This window comes from Neomonachus schauinslandi, chromosome 4 (genome assembly GCF_002201575.2).
Source record: "Neomonachus schauinslandi chromosome 4, ASM220157v2, whole genome shotgun sequence".
In the NCBI taxonomy this organism is placed as follows: Eukaryota; Metazoa; Chordata; class Mammalia; order Carnivora; family Phocidae; genus Neomonachus; species Neomonachus schauinslandi.
Window position 1 is genome coordinate 76,569,530 of NC_058406.1, and position 12,538 is coordinate 76,582,067.

At 38.5% G+C, this 12,538-nt stretch overlaps 1 protein-coding gene across 1 annotated transcript in view; it reads right to left on the minus strand.

Annotated features, from left to right (window-relative positions):
• EVI5 (ecotropic viral integration site 5) overlaps positions 1 to 4,514 on the minus strand; it is a 173,707-nt gene extending 169,193 nt beyond the window's left edge. The window contains exon 1 of the mRNA XM_021689953.1: positions 4,226 to 4,514. The gene's annotated coding sequence lies outside the window, so the exon portion shown is untranslated. The remainder of the gene's footprint in view (positions 1 to 4,225) is intronic.
• Positions 4,515 to 12,538: the final 8,024 nt, after the last annotated feature.

Below are 12,538 nucleotides of genomic sequence, written 5' to 3' on the forward strand. Positions count from 1 at the left end.
ATATTTTGTGCCAATACCATACTATTTTGATTACTATAACTTTGTAGTATATTTTAAAATCTGGGATTGTGACATGTCTAGCTTTTTCTTTTTCAACACTGCTGTGGCTATTTGGGGTCTTTTGTGGTTCCAAATTGTAAGATTGTTTATTCTAGTTCTGTGAAAAATGCTGTTGGTATCTTTTTTTTATTTATTTATTTTTAAATCATTTTTTTTAATGTTTTATTTATTTATTCATGAGAGTCAGAGAGAGAGAGAGAGGCAGAGGCAGAGGGAGAAGCAGGCTCCCCGCCTAGCAGGGAGCCCGATGCGGGACTCGATCCCAGGACCCTGGGATCATGACCTGAGCCGAAGGCAGACGCTTAACCATCTGAGCCACCCAGGCGCCCGCTGTTGGTATCTTGATAGAGATTGCACTGTATCTGTAGATTGCTTTGGGTAATATGGACATTTATCAGTATCTTCCAATTCGTGAGTATGGAATGTCTTTCCATTTGTTTATCTCATCTTTAATTTCTTTCATCGATGTTTTATAGTTCTCAGAGTACAGGTTGTTCACCTCCTTGGTTAAATTTATTCCTAAGTATTTTACTGTTATTGGTACAATTATAAATGGATTGTTTTCCTAATTTCTCTTTCTGCTGCTTCATTATTCATGTATAGAAATGCAAAGGATTTCTGAATATTGATCTTATATCCTGCAACCTTACTGAATTCATTTATCACTTCTGGTAGTTTTTTGGTGGGATCTTTAGGATGTTCTATATATAGTATCATGTCATCTGCAAATAGTGACAGTTTTACTTCTTCCTTACCAATTTGAATGCCTTTTATTCCTTTTTTCATGTCTGATGCTGCTACAACTTCCAGTACTAGACTGAAAAAAAGTGATGAGTGGGGGTGCCTGCCTGGCTCAGTCGGTACAGCATGGAACTCTTTATCTCAGGGTTGTTAAGTTCAAGCCCCACACTGGGTCTGTTCAAACTTTCGATTTCTTCCTGATTCAGTTTTGGGAGGTTGTAGGTTTCTAGAAACGTATCCATTTCTTCTAGATTGTCCAATATGTTGGCATATAATTTTTCATAATATTCTCTTATAATCCTTCTATTTCTGTCATATTGGTTATTTCTTTTCTTTCATTTCTGATGTATTTTTTTTTTTAATGAGTCTAGCTAAAGGCTTATCAATTTTGTTCAAAGAACAAGCTCCTGGTTTCATTTACCTGTTATACTGGTCTTTTTTTTTTTTTCTTTAATCCATTCCATCACCCTGTATCTTTTGATTGGAGCATTAAGTCCATTTACATTCAGAGTAATGATTGATAGCTATGTATTTATTGCCATTTTGTTACTTGCTTTATGGTTGTTTTTTGTAGTTCTCTGTTTCTCTCTTCCCTTACTCTCCTCTCTCATGATTAGTTGGCTTTCTTTAGTGATATACTTGGGTTCCTTTCTCTTCTTTTTTTTCATACCTATTACTGGTTTTTAATTTGCGGTTACCATTCAGTTTGTATATAACATCTTCTGCATATAGCAATCTATATTAAGTTGATGACCACTTAAGTTTGAACCCATTCTTTACTCTTCTCCCTCCCAACCCCCACCATGTTTTAGGTATATGGTGTCATACTTTTATTTTGTGAATCCCTTGACTGATTTTTACAGATATACTTATCTTTACTGCTTTTGTGCTTCCTACTTTTCTTACTTACTTATGGTCTTTCCTTTCCACTTAGAGAGTCCCATTTAACATTTCTTGTAGAGCTGGTTTAGTGGTCAGGAACTCCCTTAGCTTTTGTTTGTCTGGGAAACTCTTGATCTCTCCTTCTATTCTAAATGATAGCCTTGCTGGATAGAGTATTCTTGGCTGCAGATTTTCTCCTTTCAGCACTTTTTTTTTTTTTTAATCAGACTGGGTTTTTAAAAATTCCAATACATATTATTTTTTTTAAAGATTTTATTTATTTATTTGACAGAGGGAGACAAAGAGAGAGAAGGAACACAAGCGGGGGGGGGGGGTAGGAGAGGGAGAAGCAGGCTTCCTGCTGAGCAGGGAGCCCGATACAGGGTTCGATCCTAGAACCCTGGGATCATGACCTGAGCCAAAGGCAGACGCTTAACAAATGACTGAGCCACCCAGGCGCCTCCTCCTTTCAGCGCTATGAATATATCGAGCCACTTTCATCTGGCTTGCAAAGTTTTTTCTGAAAAATCTGCTGATAGTATTATGGGGTTTCCCTTGTATGTAACTGTTTTCTTTTGCATATTTTAAATCTCTCTATTTACCACTATTTTTTGCCATTTTAAGTATTATGTGTCTTGGTTTGGACCTCCTTGGGTTGATTTTTAACTGCCTCAACCAATAATGTGTATCAAATATGATTACTGAGACTCACTTTTGGAACCCAGCCACCAAGGTGTTGAGAAACCTAAACTAGCCCACACAGGGACCACAAGGAGAAGTCAAGTACAGGCATTCTGGCCTATAGCTGGGGTCCCAGTATCAGCCACTGGACAGGAATGTGAATACACCATCAAATGATTCTAGACCCCAGATGAAGAATCAACCTCAGCCTCTGAGTCTTCCCAGCTTCTCTGCTTCACAGGCATTTTGAAGCAGAGACAAGCCCTTCTCCTAATGCTCGGTCCAAATTCCTGACCCACAGAAACCATGGACATACTAAAGCAATTATTATTATTATTATTTTTAAAGATTTTATTTGTTTATTTGACAGAGAAAGACACAGCGAGAGAGGGAACACAAACGGGGAGTGGGAGAGGGAGAAGCAGACTCCCTGCCGAGCAGGGAGCCCGATGCGGGACTCGATCCAGGGACTCCAGGATCATGACCTGAGCCGAAGGCAGTTGCTTAACCAACTGAGCCACCCAGGCGCCCCCCTAAAGCAATTATTTTAAGCCATTAAGTTTTATGGTGGTTTTTTATACAGCTATAGCACCTGGAACAGTATCATATTATCTCACAAAATTAAAGTATTTAACAATACTTGAAATGAAATGAAACCACGAAATTAAAGTAGAAATTATTAGTAAAGACATCATTCTGAACTTGTTTTTGAGGGGATCGAGGGTTCACATAGTTGAGAAACAACATCTTTTTACATACCTGTAGGGTGATATAAGTAGATACAAGACAGTACACTAAGAATATATAAGTAGACATTAGAACCAGAGAATTAGATTAATGCTTCAGAGGCCTGAGAGAACAGCATTTAATTCAGTTAGGAAAATTTATCATTGATTTGTGGCTCAGAGTCAAATGCATTTAAACCACATCATTTCTTTTCCACTGCTATTAAAATGGCATTTTGATTAGCATGCTAAAGCAATGCCAAGAAATAAGAATTTCAAGGAACCCTTTTGTTTAACAAGTAGGCTATTTTCTTAAAGTAAGAATCTTATTTTTGGGGGCATGTGGGTGGCTCAGTCAGGTAAGTGTCTGCCTTCGACTCAGGTCATGATCCCAGGGTCTTGGAATCAAGCCCCACATGGGGCTCTCTGCTCAGTGGGGAGTCTGCTTCTCCCTCTCCCTCTGCCTGCTGCTTTGCCTACTTGTGCCCTTTCCCTGACAAATAAATAAATTAAAAAAAAAAATCTTGTTTCCTGAGTGATACAGGATATAATTAATTTGAAGACTTTATTATAAATATTTATATTTTCACCACAAGACTAAAATAAAGTAGAAACATTTCAGTAAAGATATACAAAAGAGCTTAGTTCAATGGCAAAGCAGTGTGTAATTAAATTTACATTTTAAAAACTTGGGTCACAGCTATAAAAAGGAATGCAGTACTGACACATTCTTTAACATGGATAATCTTGAAAACGTTATGCTAAGTCAAAGAAGCCAGTCACGAAATACCACATATGATTCCATTTATAAGAAATGTCCAGAATAGGCATTATCTATAGACAAAAAGTTGATTAGTGATTGCTTAGGACTGCGGAAGTGGAGGGACAGGGAGCTATAAAGGGTTCAAGGTTTCTTTTTGAGGTAATGAAAAACCACTGACTAATGAAAAACCACTTTACATGGGAAATTGTATAGTATGTGAATTATGTATCAAGGAAGCTTTTAAAAATTTAGGTATGAACAAATTTCTCCATAAAATAACAGAGCAGATTACAATGCAGGGAGTCCTTGACAACCCTCTTCATCTCTAATCAGGTTTGTGTTTTTGAACATGCCCACTTTAAAACCCTCTGACCTGCTCCCCTCTGGACTGGTTGCTGTCTGCTCCTGGTGCTCAACTGTCACCTGGGGGTCTCCCTTCAGTGTGATCCAGGTATTTCCTTCACCTCTCTTTGGGTCGGATAATGTTTCCTAAACCCCTTGTCTTTCTTTTTCTTGATACATTCTCTCATTTTGGTGGGATACCTCCTCTCATAGCTTCCTGAAAGGTAAACTTAAGACACTGCCTATGTGAAAATATCTGTATTCTACTGTAACACTTGAAAATTTGGCTGCATTATAAACCAAATTAGAAATAATTTTCCCTCAGATTTTTGAAGATATTGCCTCCAGTTGTCTTTTACCTTCCATTATTTTTGTTGAAGAGTCTGAAACCACTCTAATTATATTAATTATCCTACTTCCCTTCACCTCCGGGAAATTCTCCCTCTTCTCTTTGGTCCCTTAATTGTTAAAGTTTGCAATGAAATGCCTTGATGCAAATATCTTTTTATTTTATTTTAGTTAGCACTTTGATGGGCTCTTTTAACTTAGAAACTCATGTCCTTCAGTTCTGGGAAGTTTTCCTGATTTCTTTCTTTGATGATATACTCCTTAGATTTCTTCTCTTTCTTAAATTCTTATTATTCAACTATTATATTTCTTGGGCTGGCTTTCTGATTTTACCTTTCCTCCCAATTTAATCACTACTTTCCACAAATGCTCATCTCACACAGCCTTACTTGATATTGTTACAATGCAGGACCCCTCAGTGGTTGAGCATTGGGCTTTCACATTAGAGACCTGGTTTAACTCCAGCATCTCTACTTACTGCTGATATTAAGCCTCAGCTTCTTATTTGTAAAATAGAGAAAATAATAATAAAATGTACACGAAGTACTTGGCATATACCTAGCACGCAAATTCAGCTATTTTCCTACTATCATTTTTTCTTCTCTTATTCTCTTCTCCTGGCTTTTCTAACATGTTCTTAGGGTTTTCCTTCTATTTCTCAAGAATCTTCTTTGCTGGATCCTTTCTATGCTTTATCGGATATTGTCCTCCACAAATCTATCTTTGGCCACTTCTTTTTTTTATTCTAGGCTGGATCAATATGAACTCCGTACCCAGGTTCTAGTCATCTCTACCACTTACTAGCTGTGTAACCTTAGGCAATTTATTTAACAAACTGATGCCTCAATCCCTCATCTGAAAAAAGTGGATTAATAAGCATATCAATTGGGGTGCCTGGGTGGCTCAATGGGTTAAGTGTATGCCTTGGCTCAGATCAAGATCCCAGGGTCCAGGGATAGAGCCCCCGCCTGGGGGCGCGCACGCGCTCTCTCTCTCTCTCTCTCTCTCTCTCTCACTCACTCTCTCAAACGAATAAAATCTTGGGCGCCTGGGTGGCTCAGTTGGTTGGGCGACTGCCTTCGGCTCAGGTCATGATCCCGGAGTCCCGGGATCGAGTCCCGCATCGGGCTCCCTGCTCGGCGAGGAGCCTGCTTCTCCCTCTGACCCTCCCCCACTCATGTACTCTCTCTCATTCTCGCTCTCTCAAATAAATAAATAAATCTTTAAAAAAAAAAAAAAACCAATAAAATCTTTAAAAAAGGGCGCCTGGGTGGCTCAGTCGGTTAAGCCACTGCCTTCGGCTCAGGTCATGATCCTGGAGTCCCGGGATTGAGTCCCGCATCCGGCTCCCTGCTCAGCGGGGAGTCTGCTTCTCCCTCTGACCCTCCTCCCTCTCGTGCTCTCTGTCTCTCATTCTCTCTCGCAAATAAATAAATAAAATCTTAAAAAAAAAAAAAAAAAAGCATATCAATCCCCTATGCTTTACATGAAAATTAAACATTTTATGACACTTAGAACACTACCTAGCATAGTAAGTACTCAAATGTTTGCCGTTATTACATTACTACTACCTCTACTGCCTCTGCTACTACTACTATTACTACTACTACTACTACTAGGATTACCATTAAAAAGGCCCATCCACGTGCTCCCAACAGATCTCCTAAGCGTCTTCAGAGACTATACTAGACTATACATTTCTATTCTACTATATAGACTAGAACTATACATTTCAAAATTATATTTGGAATCTTGCTTGTTTCTTGTCCCCATCTCTAACAGTTTAGAAAGAATTATCTTCCTACTCCTCCTCCAAACCTGTTGTTACTGATGGTCTCATAATCAGTATGTTACCAACTATGTTAGTCACGCTTTGTTTTTATTTGGGGGGAGAGGGGCCCGACAGCAAAGGTTATTGAGTGATAGTAAAGTGATAGCACAAAGCTCCTGAAGAGGGAGGGGACCCAAGAGGGTTGCCCTCACCCTTTGTTTCTTTTTTTTTTTTTTAAGATTTTATTTATTTATTTGACAGAGAGAGAGAGAGAGAGAGAACACAAGTAGGCAGAGTGGCAGGCGGAGGGAGAGGGAGAAGCAGGCTCTCGGCGGAGCAGGGAGCCAGACATGGGACTCCATCCTAAGATCCCAGGATCATGACCTGAGCTGAAGGCAGCTGCTTAACCGACTGAGCCACCCAGGCGCCCCGCACCCTTTGCTTTCTTTTATACAAATGCACAGCTGTGTAACTACTGAAGGAAAAATAAAAATCCAAACTTATCTTTGTGACAAGCATCCTTCCTATAGAGGTAATTTCTTAAAGAATTTCACTCATAACTTAAGCAAGAGATACCTGAATACTGACTAGCATAATGAGCCGTATTCTGATAACCTCAGGACATTAAGGAATTGCCAAGAAAAATATACTGCCAAAACTGAAGGAATGGGTTCATTTACAGTATTTTAGCACCTGTTATTTGAGGTCTGATACTATTTAAAATACCTAACTATCCCTACAAAGAAAAAAGGAATAGTATAGAAAAAAACTCCTGAAGGAAAGGAATAGAGGTAATGCTTTTTAAAGATTATTTACAAAACACGACAACTTTCAAAACTCTAGGTGATATAATACATGAGTAGTGTGTCAAACTACTAGATGCAAAGTTTGAAGAACACACTGAAATGCAGGCTAAATTCACAGATTTTGCTTCATCCAATTAAATCTTGATTTCCAGGCATATACAACCAATTTCTTCAGCTTTTCTGCATATAAATAAAATTGGTACAACCCTTTATAGTTTATAAAATAGTTTCACATAGTTGATCCTTAAAACAGATCTGAGAAGAAGACAGTCCAGTGTTACTCATTTGACAAATGTTTATTTATTCAGAACCTACTCTGAAACAGTACTTTACTCGGTGTTGAATACATAGGAACATACAGTCATATACAAAATAGACATGTTCTTTCTCCTCATGGAGCTAGTTAAAAAGTAAAAGACTGAACAAATGCAGAGAAAGATATATGACCTACGGGCAACCAACAATAACTTAATTTGATAGAGTGGTTAAGGACTGTCTTTCTCAAGAGGCAATATTCAACTTAAGATCTAGAAGATGAGCAAGAAGCAGCCAGCTGTGCAAAGAGCTAGGCAAAAAAAAAAGGGGGGGTGGGGCGGGGGGACGGCATGTACAAAGGCCATGAGGAATTTAAAAGCTTGGTGGGTTAGAGAAGGGCTGCCCAATACAAATACAAGGTGAACCACAAATATAAACCACATTAGTTATTTTAAATTTTCTAGGAGCTATACTTTAGAAAGTAAAAAGAAAGTGAAGTTATATTTCTTATTTAATGCAAACATATCCAAAATATTATTTCAACAGATAATATTTAATGAAATATTTTATGTTCTTTCTTTAATACTAAGTCTGAAATTCAGTGTATATTTTACACTTACAGCACATCTCAATTCAGACTAGCTACAGTTCAAGTGTTCAATAGTTACATGTGGCTAGTGGCCTCCATATTGAACAACACAGGTAAGAAAAACTAAGAGAAGACCATTATGGCTAACACACAGTAATTTAAAGGGAAGTGTAGAAAGATGAAAAGTCAATGGATGCCCCGTCATTAAGGGTCTTACAAGAAAGAAATATGGAATCTATTTGGAGTACAATTGGAAGTCACGAGGGTTTTAAACATGCAAAGAAAAATTTGATCTTTTCTGTTTTACAAAAAGAGTACTCTGGGACACCTGGGTGGCTCAGTCGGTTAAGCGTCTGCCTTCAGCTCAGGTCATGATCCCAGGGTCCTGGATTGAGTCCTGCATCGGGCTCCTTGCTCAGCAGGGAGCTTGCTTCTCCCTCTGCCTGCCACTCCCCTTGCATGAGTGCTCTCTCTCAATCGCTCTCTTTCTCTGACAAATAAATAAAAAAAAATAAAATAAAATAGTACTCTTCTAACAAATTACAGAGAATAAAAGCAGAGGTAGGGAGACTAGGCAGAAGACTTATAGAAGTCTAGGTGAGAAATAGGCAGAAGACTTACAGAAGTCTAGGTGAGAAATAATTAAGGTTTAGGCTATTGTGGGGGCAGGAGAGAAAAAGAAAATAGATGCATGCAAGATATTATGAAAGTCAAAACAAGGGGTGCCTGGGTGGCTCAGTCGTTAAGCGTCTGCCTTCGGCTCAGGTCATGATCCCAGGGTCCTGGGATCGAGCCCCACATCGGGCTCCCTGCTTGGCGGGGAGTCTGCTTCTCCTTCTCCCTCTGCCTGCCGCTCCCCCCGCTTGTGCTCTGTCAGAATAAATAAATAAATAAAATCTTAAAAAAAAAAAGTCAAAACTAATTAACTTTTTGATTAAGTGAATGTAGAGAATGAGGGAGAAAGAAAAATCATGAGTGTAATCTACTCTGACTTGAGCAACCAGTCGTGCCATTTCTGTGACTGGAGGAACTAGCATTCTGTTGTTATCTGGGAGGGGATGCTGGAGTTGATGGAACGGAATCGAGAATTTTTCCAAATAGAAAATGAGTTCAGGGGTGCCTGGGTGGCTCAGTCGTTAAGCGTCTGCCTTCAGCTCAGGTCATGGTCCCGGGGTCCTGAGATCCAGCCCCGCAATCAGGCTCCCTGCTCCGCGGGAGGCCTGCTTCTCCCTCTCCCACTCCCCCTGCTTGTGTTCCCTCTCTCACTGTGTCTCTGTCAAATAAATAAATAAAATCTTTAAAAAAATAAAATAAAATAAAAGAAATAAAAGAAAAAGAAAATGAGTTCAGAGAGGCTCACACTTACTAATAAATACTAAAAGTAAGACTCAAACCCAGATATTCTAAAATTAGATATAATACCCTCTTGCTGGTAATATATTATCTTTCCATAATTCAAAAACAAAAATAATCCATTAGGATATGGGTAAGTAATGCCTCCTGTACATACACCAGTGAAGTTCTCAATTAAAAGGGTTATAGGTCTTTTATAATTCTTTCATATTTTGAAAAATGAAAAGAAAAAATTTAGATTTAGTTAATATCCCTAGGAATCTAAAATTAAAATCTACAGATAACATTTTCTAACCCAAGCTCCAAAGAACAACAGCAAAGTAGAAGTCAAATATCGGAGTGCCTGGGTGCCTCGGTTAAGGGACCGACTCTTGATTTCGGCTCAGATCGTGATCTTAGGATTGTGATAATGGGCTGTACATGGGGCTCTGCATGGAGCCTGCTTAAGATTCTCTCTCCTTCTCCCTCTGTCCCTCCCTCACCCTCTCTCTCCCCCTCTCTTTAAAAAAAAAAAAAAAAGCAGCCAAATATCATGACTTCAAAATCAGTACCAAACTCCTACAGCCAAAGTAGCAGTAGTAGTTCGGAAGTTGACCATAACTACTCTTCAGAAGAAACAAGGTGGTCTTTACATGCTATCTGACAATGACTCAAAAATCTGGCTACCTCAGCTTCAGGGATTTAATATTCCCTCTAAGTTCTTTACTTCCAATACAACTCTATCAATTTCACTCAACAAATACTTAGTAAGGGTAAGTACAGGGGCAGGCATTGAGTGGGATGATGAGTAAGACACACAGTTCCTGTCCTGTCCTATCCTCAAGTACCTCATCACTAATGGAGTGTGAGGAGACAAACATGGAAACAATTAAAATACAATATGACAAATGCCACAAAAAAGGATATACAGTTGACCCTTGAGCAACACAGGGATTAGGGGGTGCCAAGCCTCCCACTCCCTGTGCAGGCAAAAATCCACTTACAATTGACCCTTTAACAACTCAGATTTGTGGGTGCACTTTATACACATTTACAATACAGTACAATATATGTATTTTCTCTTATGACTTTCTTAATCACATCTTTTATCCAGCTTACGTTACGTAGTATATAATATATATAACATATAAAATATGTTAATCAAGGGGCGCCTGGGTGGCTCAGTTGGTTGGGCGACTGCCTTCGGCTCAGGTCATGATCCTGGAGTCCCGGGATTGAGTCCCGCATTGGGCTCCCTGCTCAGCGGGGAGTCTGCTTCTCCCTCTGACCCTCCTCCCTCTCATGCTCTCTGTCTGTCATTCTCTCTCTCTCAAATAAATAAATAAAATCTTTAAAAAAAAATATGTTAATCAACTGTTTATGTTAACGGTAAGGCTTCCTCCAGTCAACAGTAGGCTATTAGTAGTTAAGTTTTTGGGGAGTCAAAAGTAACACATGGATTTTCAACAGTGCAGGGGTTCCACACTCCGTAGCCCCCATGTTGTTGAAGGGTCAACTATACTGTCATTCTTTCTGGCCACCCAACATCTGAATCCCCATTAGTGTTCTGGGATTTCCCACCTAAGTCTAAAAAGTACCATATACTCATTCTCCTGGTCTCCCTTGAAAATAATTCACAAGGATGGAACCAAGGTTCCCACATCTACCTATTTATTTCTCTTTCTTTCATCTGTTACCCTCAAATCTAGTAGCTTAATACACCAAATATTTATTATCTCACAGTTTCTGCGTGTCAGGAATTAAGCTATAGTTTAACTGAGTGATCCTACTCAGGATCTATCATAAAGTTGCAGACAAGATCTTGGCCAGTGCTATCATCTTTGAAGGTTTGACTGGGGCTGGAAGATCTGCTTCAAGATGTCTCCTGCACATGGTTATTGTCAGAAGGCTTCAGTTCCTCACATGAGAACCTCTCTAGAAAGCTGATGAGTATCCTCACAATGTGGCAGCTGGCTTCCCCCAAAACAAATGAGCAAAACAGAAGATGTAATAACTTACACGACCTTGCATCGTAAGTCACACGCTTTCATTTTTGCAATAACCTAATTATTCCACAAGTCAGTTCTATTTAGTGTGGAAGGAAACTATATAGAATGTAAATCAGGAGGTGGGGTTATCAGGAACCATACTAACTACCTTACATAACATATTATGGTTGTATGCTGTATTGTTTATAAATACATACATATTCATGAGTGTAAAAATGTTATGTTTGGAAGGAGAGGGAGCACTATGGTTACAAGTGCATTTGTAATGTTTTATTTGTTAAGGTGGGTGGTGGGAATATAGGCATTTATTACACTTTTCTTTATACCTTCTGAGTTAGAAATATTTCATTATGAAAAAATCAATGCTCTGCATAAAGTGAGTATTTTCAAACACATTATTGTGAGCACATACATTAGTAGAGCTGTTTTGAAGGACTATTTGGAAATATATATAACAAAATTTACATATACATAAGCTGACTCAGGAATCTGTCTGAAAGAATTATTTGCCCAAATAAACAAGGACGTATGTACTAAAATTAATCACAGAACTATTTCTAACAGCAAACTAGTGGTAACCCCAATGTCCATCAAAGAATGAGCAAATAAGTTATGACACCACCATACAACAGAATGCAGCCATTAAAAAAAATGAAATTCCCACTATGATGGAACCAATCAGTTTTTGGTGAAGAATAGGATATGCAGTATAATTCCATTTTTTGATGGGCTATATATCAAACTATTTACAACTACCTCAAGAGAGTGAAAGTTTAGCAAGGGAAATAAAAGCAGAGAGAGAAAACTTTCTTTTTGTGCTTTAAAGACCTCCATTCTCAAAAATTTTTACTATCCTCTATAGGCATACTTCAGAGATATTGTGGGTTCAGTTCCAGACCACTGCAATAAAGTGAATGCTGCAATAAAGAGTCAAATGAATTTTTTGGTTTCCCAGTGCATATAAAAGTTGTTTACACTATAATTGTAGTCTATTAAGTGTGTAAAAGCATGTCTGAGAAAACAATGCATATACCTAATTAAAAAATATTTTATTGCCAAAAAATGCTCACTATCATCTGAACTTTAGGCGAGTTGTAATCACTAATCACAGATCACCATGACAAATATAATGAAAAGGTTTGAAATACTGTGACAATCACCAAAATTTGACAGATACACGAAGTAATAAGCAAATGCTATTGGAAAAATGGTGCCAATAGACTTGCTTAGCCAG